Source organism: Vicugna pacos, chromosome 10, assembly GCF_048564905.1.
Source record: "Vicugna pacos chromosome 10, VicPac4, whole genome shotgun sequence".
Classification (NCBI taxonomy): domain Eukaryota; kingdom Metazoa; phylum Chordata; class Mammalia; order Artiodactyla; family Camelidae; genus Vicugna; species Vicugna pacos.
In genome coordinates, this window is record NC_132996.1 from 8,628,187 (window position 1) to 8,650,881 (window position 22,695).

A 22,695-nucleotide genomic window follows, 5' to 3' on the forward strand; every position below is an offset into this window, starting at 1 on the left:
GGGATTAGTCAGCTTCATGCTGTTCATAATTGACATGGGTAGAATTTTTACAGTCAATTAAAACACATTTTAAAAAATAAGCTATTCCTAGCTTGTTCTATAGAGTCTCTGTTCACATAACATGAGTCAATCATCAATATTGTGGAGAAAATGTTTAAATATATTTGCTTACTTAATGGGGACTTGGAAGAATATGCTTTATATTTTATAATTTCCCAATGTCTTGTTTCTGCAATTAAAGTTACACAAAAAGCTGGCTTTAATACTGAATTCATAGAGCAGTTTCTGAAAATTTGCCAACTTAATCTGAATTCTGTGTATTTTAAAATGTCTACTTGGATGGTGGTATCCAATTAAGGAGGCATATTAAATTACAGATACTAATGAAGCTCTATCTGTTATTAATTTAATTTTTATGGTAGCTATCAGAAAGTTTTATCTCTAACAGGTGGCATATATAAATTTACTGATAAGTGAAAATAGAGTACTACTCTTTACCACTCTCTTAGCAAGTCTAAAAGTTAAGAATTGTGTTAAAAAATAACTTCTTCAGCAACTGTCTACATAGCTATTCATTCACATTGTAGACCTATGTGAGTGTTATCTAATAATCAAATGAATTGGATACTTGCATAAAACGTAATGGGATGATATGCTTCACTATAAGAACTTTAAACCAATTCCTCAATTTTGAGTTTGGCCTTGTAAGTAAAATGTGAACATACTTACAGGACAATTTCCATTCTTTCTATTATTCAAGTACTTGAAATGTGTGATGAGAGAAATATGTGGTATAAGAGATTATAGAGTACAATAGGTAAAAATATATGCATATATTCCTAAATAGATTTACTTTAAAAAGTAAATTTCTAAAATTGAAATTATTTTTATTTAAAATTCAGGAATTTGAACATACAGTCTATCTTAAATTAAGATTATTCACACCCGGGGGAAGGGTATAGCTTAAAGTGTTAGAGCGCATGCTTAGCATGATGGAGGTCCTGGGTTCAATCCCCAGTACCTCCTCTAAAAATAAATAAATACACCTAATTATCACCCCCCCCAAAAAAAAACTAAAGAAAAAAAAAGATTATTCACCCCCATAAAGTCAATAAATATATAGTGTCTATTCATCCATGAATTCATTAAAAATTTATTAAATGTTTATTATTAATACAGAATCTTATATTTTATGATACAAATAGAATAAAATTTCTCTACTAACCATGTCTGAGACATGGAGAGAGTCAAAAATATTGAAGGATAATTACTATATAGGTCTCTCAAAAAGGAAACCAAGAGTCATTATGGATATTCCAAGAAGGACTTATAACTCAGCCTGATGACTTTGGTCATGTCTCAAAAAAATCAGACCTGTATTTCAATATTTTTTTCTTTTTACAATCTGTATACATACAAATAAATTATTTATTCAATATGCTTTGATTACCATATACAATGGTGATAATTATGATTATTTAACATAATTGCTCCAAGAAATAAATAAATACTATGTAATAAATAATAAAATAAATAAATAAATATTGTGTAAAATATGTCATGATCCTGAGCACATAATCAGTGCTTAATAAATCTCATTTCTTTCTTTATTATTAGTCATTATAATTTTATAACACCATCTGCCTCTCTGTCCTTCTCTCTCTTTCCCTCCCTCCTTCTTTTCCTTCCTTCCTCCTCTCTTTCTTTCTCATTCTTATGCATACATACATACACCCCCCCCAATGAAAATCTTCATACAATGTCCTTTCCCCATCTCAAATCTTGACTGCCCTATTCCTCGTACTAGTTTACTCTTCAGACTATTTCTATTTGCAAAATGTTGTTGAATATTGTCTACTTGAATACCATGGTATATTAGGATTGAAGTGAGAATAAAGATAGATGCTAGATCATTGGATGAAAGGAGATGAGGATGTACAAGTTAACCAGGAGGGAAAAGGAATCAAAAGAATGTGGAGGCAGTTTTTAAACTCTTAGACAAAGTTAATGACTGGGTGTCCCAGAAGACGACAGATTTCGCCATCCATTCCAAATACCATAGCAAGTTACTCTAAGCTTTGGTTTATACGCTAGATACATATTTATTTTGATTATCTGGCTGAATTGTGATAGCACCACAGGTAGACTCAAATGATCCACAGAATTGGTGGCATTAATATCCGTAGCATAAAAGAGTTTCTCTTTTCTCTTTTAAATTAGCATTAATAGTATTTAGAGAGAATGGAAAAATGGTAAGTTGGAGACGGAGTGGGAGACGGTAGTTATACTATTGTCAAATTGAATACTTACCAATCATTGAAGAGATCAGTAAATGTCAGCTAACTTCTCATAGACGGAAACCTGGAAAATCACAATTAGTAAAATGAAAGATCATGATTTCTAAATTATGATAGTTTATCTTGGCAGCTAGAAGGTTCTATGCTTCTTACACTTTTGTAGTTGATGTTAAAAAGACCTCTTTTGGAAAACAAAAATAATTGATTTCAAACTCTGACTCTAATAACTAGCTATATAGACTTAGGTAAGTTGCTGTTTCCTTACCTATATAAAGGGGACTAAAATAATTTTCATCAGTGGTTAAAGCATAGTGTATGCAGGGTGCCTAACACAATACTTGGCACATAGTGAACAACTATTGGTTAATTTTATTAGTTGGTATATTTATAGCAGAACTTTCTCTATAAAAGAAATCTTCACTGAGAATTTGGGTTTTTTTTTTTTTCAAAAAGACCTCAAATATTGGCTAATGGTTTAATATTTCTTTTGAAAAATCTAGCTTGAAAAATATCTTTTTTGAAGGTTGATGTGAAGTGAACTGAAGATGTTCATCAAATTTATGACATTTGCTGCTGAAATATTGGTCTTTGAGTATTAGATACAAAGCATGATGTGTTGCCCTGTCTAGGATACATTTACCAATACGTAATAGAAAATTGACAGCCTCCCTAATGCCCTCATCCATCCACAAGCAGGAAATACTGATGACATATTTTTAGATCCATATCTGAATGCCTTTCTTGAAACACATCAAGAGAATTTAGAGTGACTACACATAAAACAGTGACATTTTTCTACCATGAAAAGTGTGTAGCAGAGTGAAAGTTACCAAATTATTTTTGGCAACGTACCTTTTACAAATGCCAGAATAATGTGTTGGCTACATAAATAAAACAGAAATAGGGGGATAGAGATGTTTGGAATGGGATTAGAAAGACTGTTAGGTAATAGAAGGTGAGATACATAAATAAGTATACAAACAGGTAAATTTATGTTCAGCTCTAGAACATTAATTGAATGTACTTTAATACAAAAGGATGCAATTAAGTAGAATTCAGGAACATTTTTAAGAAATACTATATCTCAAATATCAACATCTATGTGTAGGCAATGACCATTTCTTCTGTATAAATTAATTTAAACATACATATTTTAGGTAGAAAAAAAAATCTTACTCAAATTCTAGTCAACTCCACATTTACCAGATCATTTAAATGCTTTTCACCATTCTTTGCAGAAGCGTGTTGCCCATTTCTTCATTTAAAAAAAAAATTAATAAAAAGAAACCTCAATTAAATAGAGTTGGGAGTCCAGAAGGGGAGCTCTTGTGCCCTGAGATGACAGCAGAGCCCAAGGGGAAGAAGAAAGAAGACTCTTCTTTCCTGGCAAGAACTCAGCCAATGAAATCTATGGACTCTGTTTATTATAGACCTCCCAACCTTCCTTTCTCCTCTATAAAAGCATTCTCCTTTTCTTGCCCTGTGAGGACTTCCACGTGGCTTGCCATGTTTGACGACCCCAACTTGCTATTTTCTGATGATTCCAAATAAAACCATCTTTGCTGGGAGAACTACCTGGCAGTCTATTTGGTTTAGGAAAACAATTTGTAACGAGCTGCATGTAAGGAAACAGCAGTTTGCAGTGATATCTGGGCTCCAACTTAGACATCAATGTATTTCAATAATATATTTATATAGAACAGAGAAAAGCAATCATTAAAGTAGGAAACATTGCTGAAAATGTCAAGTGTTGGAAAAAACTTTCACAGACTAATTAATTGCAGGACCCTCTCTATAAGACTCTAAATAATCAATCAGATTTATTTTCTTTGAAATTGGATAAAATCTAATGGAACATTTCTTCTTGACTACTAAAAAGAGCAATATGTTGGGCTGAATATTCCTTAAAAAATAGAGACCTCTGCTCTACTATTTGCCATTTGAAAGTTGTGTTCAATGTCTTTTAGATTATGTAAATAAAACATTTTTACATGTCTTAACAATGTAAAATATTTATCCTTGAATAGAAGAAAATACTGAAAATATTGACTTTTAAAGTTTAACCTTTCTCATATTCAATAAAAATGCTTTTATGGTGTTCAGAGGCAATAGGAGTTCTAATGATTTCAAATACCCTAATAAGGTCTGTCTATTTGTGATTTGAAGCAGTGTACACAAGCTTAAGTCAGGAGATGTTTTTCCAAATATTTCCCAAGTTAAACAGTTAAAAGAGTTACCAAGGTTTTGACCATAACCGAATGTAAATGTAATTGGTGTGATGTTTCTTAACATGTCTCCAAAGTGTTTTTGGAGTGGTATCACCACAGCTCCTTTTCAACTCTGAATTGTATAAGCTTATACAAATATTTCTGTAAGCTGTTCTTTTTTAATATCATTTTCTTAGAGCAACAGAGCTCTATATTTTGTGGCCTTGCATGTTTGTAGTTTTTAATAACATCCTGATATGCCATCTGTGGTTTTGAGTGTTAGTGGAATTACATATTAAGACCTACCATCTACTGTCATGTAATTTAAGTTTGCAATGAAAATTTGCCATACCAACATATCATCGTGCTGTCATTTTGGTGGGTTGATTTATCTGGAAAATTTCATGAGAACAGAAAGGTGCAAAAATGAGACTAAATGGTGACAGTCTCGGTATTATTGATCATATATGTAATTCTACTTTTAAAGCGACTCCATGTAGAAATTGTCAAGAGATTTATATTTTATGATGCCATCGAATATCATTACTATATATATAGAAAATTATGATTTAGACATTTGAGCTAAAGTATAAAAAAATGAATAAACACCATTCTGACCCAAGGTCCTTTATTAACTACATATGTAGGTTATTAATCACATGTTGTATTAATAAATATGTATTAAGTAAATATAGCTATGAAGCTTGTTCCTTCTATAATTATGGACATTTATGCCAACAATATTTTTGTGATGATGAATTAATACTTTTTATTAAAACTTGCTGGTAGAAAGCTTAGTTATTTTTCACAGTTGGCCTGAAGAAACCAACTCCAGAGATAGTTTAATTTAAATTAACTATTTCAAATTAATCTTGAATATTATCGAATTACAGACATTAGAAAAATACAAGAAAAAATAAATGGGAGATAAAAAATTCACCATTTCAGACTCCCTTTAGATACTGTAATTATTTCTTAATTTTTATTTTCTGAAATTTACCTCCAAGACACTAAAGAAAATCCAATCAATAATTTTTGCTATGAGCATTTATTTGAATGCTCTTTTCAGAGAACTAAAACTATGGTTAAGGAAGAAGATTTTATATACTAAAATAAAATGTAACAGTGTAAAAAGACATGGGCTAACTGAAGTTTTTATATATCCACACAGATAGTTGCATCTATATTTGTGTGTGTATGTATGTGCATTTCATATAGCCCAGAAATTAAGATAAAGAAAAGATAAAATTCATTTTGGTTGTGTAAGTGTTAACCTAAGATGTAAAAAATACCATCTGATTTAGATAGTTTTATCTTTATACTTTTCTGAAGTGTTTCTTTCATGCCTGGTGCCTTTTTCATTTTCTGTCAAATAACTTCTCTTTTATCTCTCCCTGAAAAGTGGAATTTCACTTTATAAAATTTTTCTAATCTATACATTTATCATCACCTGATCTTCATTGGAAAGCTTATTATCAACATCAGTCAAATTCAGAATTCGATGTATATTCTAATTGAAGAATTACTTTTTATATTTGAGTTTGACTTAATAGGAGTAATTTTTTATTATTTAATTCAGTAAAATATTTGTAAAGTTGAGAGTAAGTTTTGATTTTATCTATAAAATGCCCAGTGTTTTATATAATTTCATTTTGAGTTAGCTGAAAGACACAGAAATAAATAATTTATATATCATGTTAGACATGATATTAAGATTTATTGTAAAGCTACAGTGATTAGGACAGAGTGATGTTTATGCAGGCAGGGTAAAAGACCAATGGAAAGAGATAGATTTTCAAACATGACCACATATATATAGGATGTTTGATTAATGACAAACATGGATGTTCTTCCAATAAAAGTGCCACGCCAATAGGATATCTATTTGGGAAAAGTGAATTTTGACTCTTAACTCATATCCTACACAAGAAATCAACAAAATGTTTAGAACATAAAAAAGGGAAAATATATTAACTGCAGTGGGACTACTTGTATAAATTAAGAAGCCTCATCAAAAATCCCTCTTAGGAAAGGAAATGTGGCAGCTTTTTTAAAATTATTATTTTCCAGAAATTGACGTGGGTATAATTTTACCTTTGAAAAAACAATCCACTTTTATGAATCTATTGTACTCAATCACACACTCAAAGAAATGATAGCATTTTTTGATAACTAATTTTTTTTCCTACCTTGGGGCCAATAGAGAGGAAATAAAATGTGGTTCATCTAGAGTCTTAAGGAATTTGAAAAGAAACAGGGTTTGACTGATAATATATAATACTCAACATATATATATATATATATATGTACGTAAGTATACATCCTTTCTAGCTTCATAATGTACCAATTATTTTTTCCTTTTGTTATTTACTCATTCATTTTGATGCAGAATTCAGCTTTTGCTGTGTGCGTGAAGGAAAAAAAACTAATATGATAACTAAAATTTGGGGCTTCCTATCCATTTGAAATTAACTCAATGTTGGTAATATGTGCAGTATTTTGCTTTCTGAATTGTAAAGATAAAGAAAAAAACATATAATTTGGGAAAAGGTAAAATGGAGGAAAAAAACTACAGTACATATAGAAATAATATATTCCATATTTTATTAAAGCACAATTAAATTTAGTTTGACACACATATGTATGCTCACACTTTTTTTAAAAAGTAGAAATGGTCCTAGCATACCATAGTTCTTAGGTGTTATATTTCATAGTATTGCTAATTGGTTCACTGCTTTCCTTGAGTTAATTAGAACCTTATTTGCCTGTATAATTCAACTGTATTTCTATTTAATCAATGTCTGCTTGTCTTCTGTACTGGAAATATAGAAGCTATTTTTGCATCATTGTTGTAGGGTAAGCATCAAAATTTTATTTAAACATTCAGGTTTACTAACAACTATCACTATTTCATCTAGATAGATGCTTTAAACTTGCAAACATCTGATCTGTTTAAATACTTTTTAAAAATCTCCATTCAGTTAAAAAATTGTATGTGTAGAACAAGGCAAAAAAGTCTGCTTGTGGAAATGGCAGAGTAGATTGATTTTTGCAATAAATCTTCTGTTGTGAACAATGAGGGAAAAAAAGGACAAAATCAAAACCAAAATTTTTTGGCATCAGACCCTTGTCAAATGAATAGGAAATTGATGCATCAGAAAAAAAGTCATGTATCCAGAGCAATAAGACGAGCATCTGGGGCAACTTACTCTTTAAGGTGTTTTCTAATTCCTATGATAGTGACATGAAAAATAATAAAACTGCTTTATAGATTCATGAGTCAGGCAAAATAGAGATCAGGGCTGACCAAAGTTGGGAGATACTGGTGAATCCTAAGTTTTCTTGTGGGAGTGTAATAGGATTGACCCATATGTTCAAGTCATTTTCTTTCTTGCATGAATTTAGAGTGATTGGATAGTTAAAAGACAGTTTTAATTAAAAACATGAAATATGCTTATATTTTATGTGTAGTGTCCAAAACTCAACGGAAGTATCAAGTTGTCTAAGACAAGAAAACCCAAAAACTTAGTAAGCAAACAAGCCATAGCAATGACCTATTATCACCTAATAATTTTAGAATAACTCTTCCATAATAAAAACAGGTAATTTTAATATACTCATAACTACTAGAGGAAATGAAAATTGTAAGAAAAATAGAAATTCCAGAGCTAAAATATATAATGTAAAATAACTTAAAGATTTCAATCATAGATTTAATGGAAGATTAAGCAGGGCTATAGTGAAAATTAGGAAATAGATATAGTTGAAGAAATGTTTGGAATGAGGGTCAGAAAAATTAAAAAATGGAAAATATAGAAAGAGTACAAGATTGATATGGAATAGAGTTGCAAATGTATATGTGATATGAATTACCACAGAGTGAGAGGGAATGGTGCCTCCAGGAAGAAGCAGTACCCAGAATATGATCACTTGGGATAAATGGTCTATTAACGCCACATAAGTTTGTTTGAGGATTCAGCTAGAGATTTTTAATGAGTTGTTAAAATCCAAATGTTGACAAAGTGTGTGAATACAAAGCCTATGGAGACCTCAGGTATAGGGAGCTGTGCACAGTTTTTCAGTCCTTTCCTCCAGGAAGCCCACCAGAAACTTACAGGGACAGCAAGAGAAATGGTAGAGCTTAACTCCTCTCTCTTTGAAAGGGAACTGTACATAGATGGTGACTGGCTTCTAATGAACAGATTGTGGAATTATAATAACAGCAAACTTAACAGTGGAGAAACCTGGTGGTTACCACCATAACCAAGTAATCAAGATGAACATCCTCTATAATGAGTTCTACTTATGTCATGTACCCCTTGATGGGATACAATAAGAAGAGCATATAAGCTCTCTGATATTCTTTCAAAGAAATATTCCTAACCATTGTATAATAATGAGAAAGATTAGGCAAGTCCAATTTGAAGGACCTTCTACATAATACTTGACTGTTACTCTTCAACAGTGTCAAATAGGGCAAATTTTTAAGAAAAATATAAATTTTTAGTGACAGAAGCCAGAATAACTTTTATCATGAGACTAGAACATGGTATTGACTGTGAAGGAGGATGACTAAACCAGGTAGGGTGATGCAAATGTTCTTTCTTGATGGAAGTGCTAGTGGTGGATATATCAGTCCATACTAAAATATATATGTGTATATATATACATATATTTATTGCACATAAAGCAGGAAACATTCCTTTGTCTTTATAACTGAGTTATCATCCAAAAATGAAGAATCCTTTTCTCAAAACATGATGTTTTTGTACTTGCAAAGTATGTGGTTTCTTATCACTTGTGTGAATAAATTTCAGGAAAACAAAATTACTCATATAATTAAGAATACATTGAAATGATCATGGAAGAATAAACCAGGATAACTATCAATCACTTTGGATGAAATGCTGAAAGATAACTGTAGTTGGTCCAGGAGAAGAGTCATTGAGATCCATGAGAATCCTCTGAGAGAAAAAGAATTACCATGTAACTAATACTAATTTTCAAGCAATAAAAATGGTAAGTAAGGTTTCAGGGATCTAACACTGCAAAAGCCGAATACTAAAAATCATTCATTGTGACTGGCATAATTTTATTAATGAAAATCAAGATGCCTATTTTCACAAGGGCTAGAATAAACTCAGATTTACAGAAATCTTTTAAGTATTTCCTGTCTTTTCTTCCATCATTTCTTCCTTTGAGCAAAAAATTTATATATTATATTTACTTTTGATCCATTTTTTGTGACAAGTATTTTCTTTAGAATAGTCTTGCTATATACATATACTAATCCTTCCCATTAATTGCCATACCATATATACGATTTATAGAAAATACCTTTGGATAAAGCAAACATACAATGTAGCTTGTCCATGGAAACGTAAGAGAATAGTTACAGAAGGCTAGGGGATGTATAATAGTATTGAAAGCTATAAAATCTTTGATAATTTTTCCTTTTCTGAGTCAAACTTGAGAAACACCCATGGTATGATAAATAGTGAACTTAATAAAATGTCTTTTTTCTGTGATCCAGAGTATCTCTGTGTCTTGTAAGTGACTCTGAATTTAAGGAGCCAGGGACATACATTAGTCTGTGAATAGAACTCTACAGCTGTATTAGAAAAGCACCCAATCTAATCACGACAGCTAGTTCAAGGGAGGCATAGCTGCTAATATGTAAGTAGTGAGGCTAAGAGTGCTAAACATGAACAATGATCATGTAACAAGGTTCACATGAGTCTGGAATAGAAAATCCAACCTATATTCATTTAACGATGATTGTCTAGTACTAGTTAATACGAAGGGACAGCATATTAAAGAGGTAGACGTTATTGTGAAACTTCTTCAATATTTAGAAGAGATAGACCTTTTAGGCAACCATCTTTGACGACTCCACATTTTTAAATGTCCGTTTTCTTATCTGTAAAACTGCTTCAATAATTTAATGTAATTCAAAGCCCTGTGAGAATTAGATACGCTGATGCACATATGAAGGGCTTAGCACAGTGTCTGACATGTAACAAATATTTGGTAAGTGGCAGACATGTAGTCACAACATGCTAAAATAACTGACCATATACTTATTATTATTGGTGGTAGTAGTAGTGGTGCTGTAAATTACATAGATTCTACTGTATCTCATTTGCTATACACAACAAATGTACAGGATACATATCTCTACTTTACAAATGTGGAAACACTTATTAATCCAAATGTCGCTGAATCCCAAATTCTTAATCTTGCTTGCATATTGCCTACTATGTACTAGAGAGTACTCTGTAACAGCTAAGAACATTTCAAGTACTCCAAGCATTCGACTTCCCATTATAACCAAAAAAAGAAAGGATTTAAAAATAAATATTAGCCACTTGTGTATTCAGCAAGTGATTCCTTAGAACAAATTCAAACATCACATGGGTGATTTATATGAACTTAAGAGCCTCTCTCAATCCTGATGGTAAACATGTGCGTAACTGCGTGGTCCACAGAATTTTCTTGACTGGATACAAATCTCTTTGGAGATATTAACCAAGGATATGGTCCAGGTATGACAAGCTCTACTACTGCGTTTGTTGAGTGCTAAAGATGGACCGGGCAAGAAAAGGAAACAAAACAAAACAAAAAAATCTAAAACAGTTTCTGGTTTGTCTGTGCCAGACACTGAGCTGAGTCTAAACTTATTTCATAAAATCCCTCAGTAATTTCAAGAAGTAGTTCTCATGATACCATTTTACTATGAAGAAAGCTAACTCCAGGAGGTAAGTAAACTTTCCAAGACAGAATTACTACCGAGGAATTTAATGATCCATTTTCAAGTAGCTCCAGAGTAGGCACTCACCTTTTTACTGATGTAGACTTTATGTAGAATCACAGAATAAATATGCTGCACTTTCTAGAACTTGAATTTTATTTTATATGACAGCAAAAGTTCTACCATAACAAATTCAATGATCAAATTCATAATCCTCACTGATGTTTAAGACTTTAAAAAGTGAAATATTTTCCATTTATCTGTGAACTATTTTAAGTTATGCCCAGCAGACTCTTTATGGGTCTTCCTCATTTTAATGTCCTTGATAGAAAAGTGGCAAAACATATATTAATATACCACACACAACATTGTATTATTATAAATCTATCAATAAGTGTATCCAACCATTTGAGATATCTTCAAATTAATTTGTTAATATTGAAACTAAAATTATTATGAATATATCATTGTTTTCATAAAAGATACCACAGCTAATGGCAAGTTAGCAATTCAGAGCTATCAATTAATTACTTCAATGCACAATTTACTATTATTTTATGTATTAAAGAATAGTTATTGATATACAAGACATTCCATTTATATAATTATTTACATTTCCCAAAGTAACTTTTACATCTAAATGTATTATAGGCTCCCTGCATTGAAATGTACATAGCATTTTTCTTTTAAACTGAATCAAACATAGAGAAAATTACAAAAATTCATTGTCTAAATCTCAAAGATATACAAAATGTTTGTGTTGTTTTTCATTACTTTATCTTAACTTATCCTGTATTTGGAGTATTCAAATCATTGTTACTATTTAAGTAGCCTTCAGAAATTTTCCTGAGAAAAATACTGATTAATGTGAAGCCAAAATAAAAAATATTCAGATACTCAAATCTTTATGAACTACTCTCACTACGTATCATGGTTAATAATCAATTCAAAAGCCTTTGGGGTTTACAATCATGATTTCTCTTTTAGTCATGCCATTTTATCTATACTGCCTACAAAGTCAAAACTATCTGATTTAGTATTTAATACAGGGGAAAAATTAGCATATCCCTCAAAGTGGGGTTAATGCCAGTAGATGGATCAAATAATCCACATCCTCTCCTTTCTGTCACCTAAACTTGTGATCTCCCTTTATCCCTGGAGGTTAGAGAGTTTCCTTAACATCTAGAGACAAAAATTACATTCACATAATTTCTAGCAATCTTTCAGTCAGTTCCCTTTTAAGAAGTCATCTATAGGATATATTTTGCTCATTTAAACAGAGTAGTGGATTAGATTATTTCCATATCAGATGCTTCATTTAAAATAATGATATAATAATTGAGAGTTTCTTCAATTTCACTAAACTTTTAAACAGACTTTTAAAGATACTGGCTTATTTTGATTTATTTATATTTATATCAAGGTCTGTTATTGAAACTCTTTGGTCCAAATTTTTAGATTTTGGAAATGGAATATAGTTAACATGATAATGCATAAAAACTATGGGCTTGGACAGCAGTTTCTAACTAAGCATACTAGATTTTTCAAAAAATATTAATTAAAATATTATTATAAAGAAAGAATTCAAATAGTCATATCATTTTAAATTCTGTCTTCCAAATGAGTTCAGGCAAATCAAGTTTTGCCTTGAAAGGATATTTTTAAAGGCTTTTCTACCTTATAAAAATTTTAGAATTTGTGTTAAGGATGAGGGATTTTACAATCTGTATAAATATTTCATATCTGGTCAAAAGGTCTAAAACTTAGTTGCTTTTTAAATTCAAAATAGCAGCAACCAGACAGCAACATTTCCAGTCAATACCCTACACCCCTACCATGTACCCCAGAATTTCCAAAGTGTACTTTCTTTGCAATACAAGAAAAATGCTAATTGAATGGCAAAAGAAAAAAATCTTTTGCTTTTCAAGAACTGTTCTTGGACCTACGTTTCATCCAGAATTTTAAAAACTGAGTGCATGCATCTGTCATAAACATTGAGTTTTATTTTGTTGTTGTTTGGTTGGATTTAGAATACAGAATATTTTTTGTATGCACTGAATTATTCATCTTCCTTTTTGTTCTATGTGGCAGATAGCATGTATTAGTTTGAGTCCCAGAAGCCTATTCCCTTAGCCTATTCAGTCAGTACTTATGAGAGTCAGATTTAGAAGTGCCAGAGAACTGAAAAAATGTATTTTTGAGTCTTGCGCTTTACCTAAATACTACTAGAAAATAAAGAGGCAAGCTAGCATGGATTAAAACAAAAATAAAAGATAAAAAAGAGGAGGGTGTGGAGTCATGATTATCTCAGTTTGAACTGAGATCTATCTCTTTGAAACTGCGTAACCTTGGACAAGTGACTCAAGCTCACTTAATCTTATTCTGTTCTTTCCTTTTACTCTTTGAACATTTTAATCGTAACCTATTTTAAAATCCTCTTCAAATGCTTTTATTATCTGTGGTTCTTTCCCTTTTAACATTCTCATTTCTTTCAACTTTTGAATTTATTTTCCATCGGTGGGTTTCCTGATGTGCTTTGTCATTTTATCTGTGAGATCAGTGTAAGAGGAAGTTGCTCTCAGATGAAGAAATTAGTCCTCCCATAAATCATTACCGCAGATCAGTAGTTAGGAAGAGAATGGGTAGGCTGTGAATGTTTTACTGGGCAAAACCTGAAATCTTTACATTAGCTATTCAAATTCCTTTCGAATAGCTTTGCAAAATTTTGCTGAATTAAGCTGCAAATCCTGCCCTCTCCCGACTTGGTCCCCATTCCTCAGTCTTCTTCCCTCTACCAAAGCTCCAGAGACTCCTTTCTCTTTGCTGACCCCAGGGAAATTTTAGGAAGACAATCTAAGTTGTACTTATATGAAAAAGAAAATCTGCAGATATAGAAAATTTAAAATGTGGAAGGAAATGTTTCCAGTCATGAGTTTATAAGCATGCTTACCAGTTTTATTATGCTACTCATTTTTAAGTAAATGATAACATATACTATATACATATATACTCCATATATATTATATTCTATATATAATATACTCCATATTTTATATATATATATAGAAGTGTATATATATATATATATATATATAAAATCTGGAGTGTGTAGTTTTATTTTCCATAATGCTTCCATGGAAATCAAACATATATCATGAGATGTGAAGGTTTTAGTAAATAGAGTTATATATTTCACATTTATTTTGCTATGAAATATGAGTTGTGAAATATGAAATATAAGAAACTATGAGTTTCACGAATTGTGGATCTCACTGTCTCTCACACACATTTAGTTTGTTTGTTTTATATGTGTTTTAGTTTTGACTCAGAATTTCTGTGCTGGCAAGTGGTAATCAGGACCCGAAACCTATTCAAGTGGCAGACTTGGAGTTCCTGGGTTTTTTTTTTTTTTTTTCCTTTTTTAAATTCTTTACTTTGAAAGAAAATCCAACTTACCCCAAACTTTGCAAAAATATACCAAAGATACTTTTTTCTTCAACTATGTGTGAGTAAGTTGCCAACATGATGCCGTATCATCTTCAAATGTATTTTAGCATGTGGCTCCTAGGCACTAGGGTGCTGGGGAACAAGCAACTAGGAAACAAGCTGCACCTAAATTTCCAGGAGCTTAAGATATTATATTCACACTTGCTTGTTTAAAATGCACATGCTTGCTTAGTTTTAATTTTTTACGCAGTAGGTGACCTATAGCACGTATTATGCTAAAGAAAATTTGTGAGGGGCTGTCCTGAGATTGACCATAAGGGCACGAAGGAGGGCAGGTATCTCCTCAGGCTGAAACAATGGACAGTCCTGGAAAGCCAGATCATCCATTGACAGAGTTTGTTCTGGCATGAAAGCATGCTGTTGAACCCAGGGAGAGTATCTGCTATCTTGAGAGGTCCTGGAGGCAATGACAGGATAGACTCAGAAATTTTGCATACCCTGAGGAGGGTGATTGTTCCTGGAAGGGACAGGCCTGAAGTTAATCAGTTAACTGGCAAGCAGAATTTAGGGCTTATCACATGGAATATCTAAAACCCCACCTCTTTGATCGCATTTTTTCTGAGCTGTATACTCCTAATAAATATGATGTCGGCCAGGCTTTTGGTGCTCTAGATCCATGAGATCTTGAGTCCCCTGGTCCCATCTTTGCTATTTACTTTGTCTCTGTTTCTTAAGTCTTGCGTTGCCCGTCCTCAGACACGCTCAGAGCTGCGCTGGATGCAGCACTAGGTTGTTCTGCTACATAATCAGAAGGTAACCAACAAAACCAGGAAATTAATATTGATACAGTAAAGTCAATAAAGTTTCATAAGTTTTTCCAATAATATCTTTATAACAAAACTATCCAGGCCAGAATCATGTTTGTATTAAGTTTTTATGTCCTCAAATCTTTTTTAAATATGGAATCGTTTCTTACTTTTCTTTGTCTTTCATGATCTTGACCTTTATAATGATTACAGGCCATTTGTAGAATATTTCTTAGGCTGGACTTGTCAGATATTTCCTCACAATTAGGTTCAGATTATGCATCTTTCGTAGGAACATCCCACAGCGATGCTGCATTCTTCTCATTACATCCTATAAGGGAGGGTGGGATTTTGTATTTGTTTTTATCCTGTTATCGGTGGTGTAAATTTTGAAGATTTGATTCGACTAATGCATTCACATAGTTCAAAATAAATAATACATTATAAAGTTTTCCCTTGAGATATTTAGCTCATTTCAGGCACAAGAAGAAATCTGTGCAGCAAATATTACGCTTTTCTCACTCAACAGGCTTTGCTTCCAGTTGTGTTTTTCTACATAAAATGCCCCAAGATTCTTCTGCAAATCCAGGGAAATACTTGTGATTGACCTAAACCACTTACGCTAATACTTCTATCTGGGCATGAATGTGTGATTTGATTCTGGCTTGTAGGCAGGTATTTCGGGAAAGTTCTTGCTTCCCTGATAAAAGAAAGGAAAGGGGCACAACATTCTTTTTATAATTTTAATTTTTTGATTCAATTTAATTTCTTATTGACATATAGTTTGTTGGTTAATTACTGGTATACAGCATAGTGGTTAAGTTATACATATATATTCTTTTTCATTATAGGTCATTACAAGGTATTGAATATAGTTCCCTGTGCTCTACAGTAGGACCTTGTTCTTTATCTATTTCGTATATAGTAGTTAGTATCTGCAAATCCCAAACTTCCAATGTGAGCACAGCATTCGCCTTCTCTCTTGCTTTTTTCCTGTCTTGAATGCCTATGTGAAGGTATAAACAGATATCTTGAAATCTTGACTAAGGAAACAAATAAGGATTGTAGAGAAGAAAGACAGAAAGACCTCTCTGAAATCAGCAAGTCTTTGTAGCTACCTGTGACGGCTCTAAACTTGTCTTTATGCAACAGAAATACTCTAAAACCATTCACAAATAATTATTGAAAATTAAAATGAGCTAATCCACTTAAATTGAATTTTTCACAGTACTTGACACCTGCTACCTAATCAATATATATTAGCTGTTTTATTATTGTTGTTATTCTAGCCTATAAGTTATCACAAATAGAATAAATAGCTTAAAAGGCTAACAGGGCATAGAAACATCAGAAATGAAATAAAATCCATGAAAATATAATACTTGCCCTTAAGGAACTCATGCATTAATGAATATTGATTGGAACATTAAATCAAATTATAAGTGGTTTTCTTTTTTGCCATGCATACTTTGGTTTGAGGCTACCACTTCTGCTGACATTACCTGTTGTTGGTTCACAGATACCTGAAGGTCATATTTTGCCTAAAGCCTCTTCTTGTAGAACCATAACATCTGCCAGCTATTCAACAGGATGAAAACGCTTTTATTTACAACCTAATACTTCCTGATTGTGCCATACAGTGGGCTGCTGATTTTAATATGCTTTGCTGTACTTTTAAGAATTTTACATCTGAACTCAACACACCAAAGAAATTATCGGTACTCCCAAACTTCCTTAGCAATCTACCCCCAAATCCTGACTATAATAGCATAGACTAGTTTTAACTATTTTACCATAGATATAAATGGATTTAGAGAGTTTGTACTTGATTATATCTGGCTTCTCTTAACATCATGTTTATGAAGTTTATCCAGATAATTGCATATAGTTGTTAATTCATTCTCATTACTATATACAATCCTAAATGTACACAAAATGTATCCATTTTAAATGCACCCAAAATTAATCCATTTTATTCTTGATGGCTACTTGGTAGTTTCCACTTTTCAGATATTGCAAATAGTTTCAGTATAAACATCCTAGTAGGTCTCTTTTGGTGAACATATGCTTGCATATATGCTGAATACACTGAATATATTCATATGCATGCATACCTAAATACATACATATTCATATACGTGGAATTGCCAGGTCACATATTTATAAATGTTATGGTTTAGGAAGCACTGCTAAACACCTTCCTAAGCAGTTATCCATTCTTTCCCGTATGAATTGTGTACAGGAGTTTTAGTGTCTCAACATTCTTGCCAACATTTGAGGTTGACAACCTTTTATTTATTTTGTTTTTGGCCATTACAATTTATTGTTTTGGTCTATGACATTGTGGTTTTAACATGTGCTTCCCTGATGATAAAATATTCAAAGATTAAAAAAAGTGACAAATGCAATTATATTGAATGTATGTCAGATATTTTATTGTGTTCATTAGTAAATGAGGGAAGAAGTAGAGTATTGAAATCAGTTCAAAGTTCATTTGAGCTGCGCTGGCAATCTAATAAAAGAATGTTAGGATGAAATTAGTTTTAGATCCAAAGCTGGTCAATGTCATTTAGGACAATGTATTGTAATCTTTAGACTTTATCTTTTCCAGCAGACATAATTTTTTTGTATCTTTGCTTGAAAATAATCTACAAAATAAATCTGCTTTACAGAATGTAAAATAAGCCAGTCAGCAGAAAATCAATCAAAGGTGTAGAACCAGAAATGTCCTAAAGGAGTAACTAGTAATCTCTTCTGCTTATTTCCAAGCCTCGGATAAATTTTCTGACAGTCTCTCACTGCCCTTTTGATGATAATCTCCAGAAATTCATCTTAACTATATTACTCATCTCATAGTATTTGGACAGATTATTTCATGTATAGGTTCAACAAAAGTGTTAATTACATACAGTTCTTTGATCACGCAATGTTGAGTAAACCAATGCCAGAGAATTAACTGTCATCTGGAAACTTTCATATGGCATTGGGATTGCCCTTCTAAAAGCCTGTGTTATTTTTCTTGTGTACTGAGGCTTGAAACCCAAGTACAAAACCCTCTCTCTACCTGTTTATACTTACAGTATCTATAAAATTTGGATGCATTGCACTCATTTTGAGTTTTCCAAAATTTGCTAAGGTTTATGAGCTCCCTTACCACCTGCGAATCTGAGGTCTTGAATGTCAGGTACCAAGATAACAATAAAAACACTGCCAACAATATTCCAAGTAAAACAAGAGTTACAGTTCTCTCATTAGTTCATTTAGTTTTACAGCATTAATTCTTGATTTCCTAATCTTGGGTCAGTAATCTGTCTGATTCTGAACTATAAATACTAAAATCCTAACAAAGACCACTTGCAATTGACTGCTTGCACAAGAATTGCCTGTGCAATGCCAGCTTGGTAGCTTGCACAAAATATCTATTCTCTGAAACAGGAGTCTTTCAAAGGATCTGACACAAATTGCACAGAGCTCTGGGACCGTAAGACAGCTTCTAAACTAGAACAGGGACTATAAAGGGACTATATAGGGAAGCAGAAACCTGTTGGATTATAAAACTGAATGCCTGTGGTTAATTCATTCCCATAACTATATAAAAATGAAGTAGTGTAAAATTATCTTTAAATTACAATGCAGAACTGTTTCATAAGGTTGCAGTCCAAGTTCCCTCAAAGATAAAAACATAGTACGTACAGGGAAGGTATGGGATATATCCAGTGCTCTCTACCATGAAGCATATAAGTTCTGAAGCATCTGTATTAACAACGTTTAACCTTACAAACTTAACTTAGAAAATGCTGTTGTTGCCTTCTGATTTTACTTCCTCCCATGCAGCTCTTCCAATAGTGATGAGATAAAATACGTACTACAGACATATAAAACATTTCTATTATCTCATTATACAGTGAAAGAATAAGTCTTTGTGATCATTAGGACTTCTAAAAATTCTAGTTTGTGGTTGAAAAGTTCTTTTTCTTTTCTTCTAAATATAGTATCAGGCACTGGAAAAGCAGAATTAAGAGATTTGTCAGAGGTGATGTGACCCCTTGATATGAGTGCATGGGAAGGCACCGGCCTGCAATCAAAGTGAGTGACAATTCACTTAAAATAAAAACAGAAAGACAACATAAATGTTAAAAAACTTAGTTCTTCGATAAGCAAGGAACCTTTGTTCTCCGGTTTTTGGATTACACATAAGTGTTACTTAAAGTGTTTGTTCCCTTTTACATGCTCCTAATTAAAAGCTCTGGCACCTGTAAATCACTTTAACAAAGAGAAAACTAAATTCTCGTTTTACGCTATTATACTATTTGATAGGAAACTTGTTATGAGGTCTTTTTTTGTTCTTAAATTTTTCATGAATAGGCTCACTGAAAGTAGTGAAGTTTGCCGAAAAGTTAACATAATTAATAATACTATCTTTACAGACTCAGTGATTATATACAGTGAAGCAAAAGCAAAAAAACAAAACAAAACAAAACAAACCCCAGAAAACCAACTCACTCTCAACATTCTACAACTTTCCACCCTCCCTCAAATTTTGTCTTTTACTATGCTTTCAAATTCAGGAACAACTTGACACTATAGAAAAATGGCTTTTCTTTTTTCTTAAAAACAAAACAAAACAAAACTCACCCCATCACCTTGCACACAAGGTGGTATTTTTCTGTGAGTACTGCTTTTAGGTAACTTCATACATCATGTTTATTATAACTTTTAAAAGACAAAGGGAATATTTCTTATTCCAGCTGATCTAACAAGGCAGTGTGTAATACAAGAGCTCGGGCTTGTATTTAGTGTATCTGAGCCTTGTTTTAACAGTCTGACAGCATCTTGAATAGCTCTATTCTCTGAGATTTTTACATAGTTAATTATACTGGAGGGAAAGCTATAAATTTTATAAGCTATTATAATTTTAAATTTAATTCACATCAAGAACTGGGAAATGAAAAGTCTCACACCGTGTTTATAGGTTAGAACTTCATATAATTCTACCTCTTAAAATTCCATTTTTATCTTAGTGATTAAGGGAATACATTTAACGTTCTTCTCTCATAGCAAGACCCAGGAGAGGTGTAGGGTAGATTGTAAACATACATTAAAAATGTATCATTTTGAGAAGGATAAAAATAATTAGACGAAGAGAAATTATACAGGTTTTCAATATCTATTTAGTGTTAACTACTGATAACAAGGCCAAATATTATTTACTACTATTTTAGAAAAAAATAGGGATCCGGATAATCATGGTAATATGAAAATCATTGGGTCAGTAAATTCATATGAAAAAGTCAAGCAAAAATGCTTCTTTGGTTTCTTAAAGAACATATAATTCAATCTAGGTCTTTTAATTTAGTAGGGATTTTGTATGTAGAGATGCAGAAGGCATTTGAGCACAGAAAACAAGCTAAAACAATGATAAAATGTAATGACATCAAGATGCGCTATTAGGGGGGAGGTGAGGAAAGGCAATCTTTGCTTTTCAAGGTTTCAAAATCAACATAATCTACTTCATGTGTGTTGATAGTATAACACAGGAAGTAAGGGCCTAGGATTTTGAAACATTGTCTAGGTTCAATTACATCTTAACCAATTACTGACTGTTGTATATATTTGAGCAAGTTATTTAACTTCTCTGTCGGCTAGTATCTCGGACATAAATGGCACCAATGCTAATATTGACATAACAATATTTTCGTGAAGATTAAATTGGTTAATATATGTGAAGCACTTTGATTAATGCCTGGCAAAGAATAAATACTATCTATTTGACTATTGTTATTATTATAACATTACTATTATTCTGAGAGAGACACTATACACATAGATATTTATAAGTCAAATTAATAAATGGTAGATTATTATGGGGAATATACATAAGATGGTTATAAGTTAAAGTTATAAATAAACTGTGGCACATATAAAGCTAAAGATAAAAAAACATTAAAAGCTAAATCATGATCTTATACAGTAAAATATATGGAATTCTACAAATTAATTGAATAAAAAGTTTATTTTCTTTCTCTGTGGCTTTGTTCTATTCATTAATCATTTACATCCCTGCCAGTTTCAGAATATGTATTGTGTGGCTTGCATTGTGGTCCTTAGCTTGCTCCATTGACAGAGTTCAAGAAGGAACTAAAGTTATTCTCAATTCTATGAAGACATTACTATGAAACAATAATAGACATTATCTATGAAAACAGATTCCATTAATATAAAATTACTTTAAAATAAAATTTAGAGTTTTTGTTGTTTATAATGTTGCAGAAATTATTTTTGGCAATTTTATTATATGAAAGCTCCTTGTGTATTAAATGGATCACATAGAAACCTACTCATTGTGGTAGGCATTTTACAAATTAAAAATATTTATAGTGGATGAAGAATTAGAATTGGGTGCTCCCTAGATGGCAGATTTTAGGGACACAATTGTGTAGTATTTTTAATATATAGCTTTCAACACTAAGTTATGTTGCAGATTAGCATGTGGCTGTCATTATAATCACATTTTTCTTACATATTCCTTAAATTCTCAGTTTATAATATTATTTTCAAATATTTAATTTATATTATTCATTGAGAGCTTTGACAAAAGATTTATATTGGTTTGATCCACACCCTTAAATTCTCGACTCTTCTAATCACTAGTTCATGAAAGTAAAATAATTATTCCAGTTTTGCTCCTGTATCTTTTTTTGCTTTATATCTGTTAGTGAAAATTTTCAGTCATGAGGCAAAAATCACAAATAAGAAAGCAGATGCATAGAAAACTTGGTGATTTTAAAGGATTAGCAAGTTAACATAAAAGGAAATATTGGAAAATACAAAAAAAAAAAAAGTGACTCATTGAAAGACTGGTGAGCAAAGACCAAAAGATGTAAATAAAAGTAAAAGAGTATGTTAGTACACATTGAAGGGAGTGAGCATAGATGTCATGGTGGAGAACACTGACCCTGAAAACAGTGATTACTAATTTTCTTATTGACACTGAAAACAGTGATTACTAATTTTCTGAAAGATCAGACATTCCCATAGCAAAGGGCAATATACAAACAAAAGGTTGAAAGAAAATATACTTATGATAAACATTTGACAAAGGTCTTGTGTCCAAAATTTATTTTTAAATATTTCACGACTGCATAATAAAACACAAACAACATGTTAAAATGAGCAAGATACATGGA

General features: G+C 31.8%; 1 long non-coding RNA gene across 3 annotated transcripts in view; it reads left to right on the plus strand.

Annotated features, from left to right (window-relative positions):
• The window catches only part of LOC140698924 (uncharacterized), a 30,952-nt gene extending 11,374 nt beyond the window's left edge, over positions 1–19,578 (plus strand). For 2 of the 3 annotated variants that reach the window (XR_012076933.1, XR_012076934.1), the window contains exon 5: positions 3,536–3,826. This is a non-coding gene — a long non-coding RNA (uncharacterized lncRNA). Of the gene's footprint in view, positions 1–3,535; positions 3,827–19,500 lie in introns of those variants that run through there. The other variant, XR_012076935.1, reaches the window with a different exon arrangement.
• Positions 19,579–22,695: the final 3,117 nt, after the last annotated feature.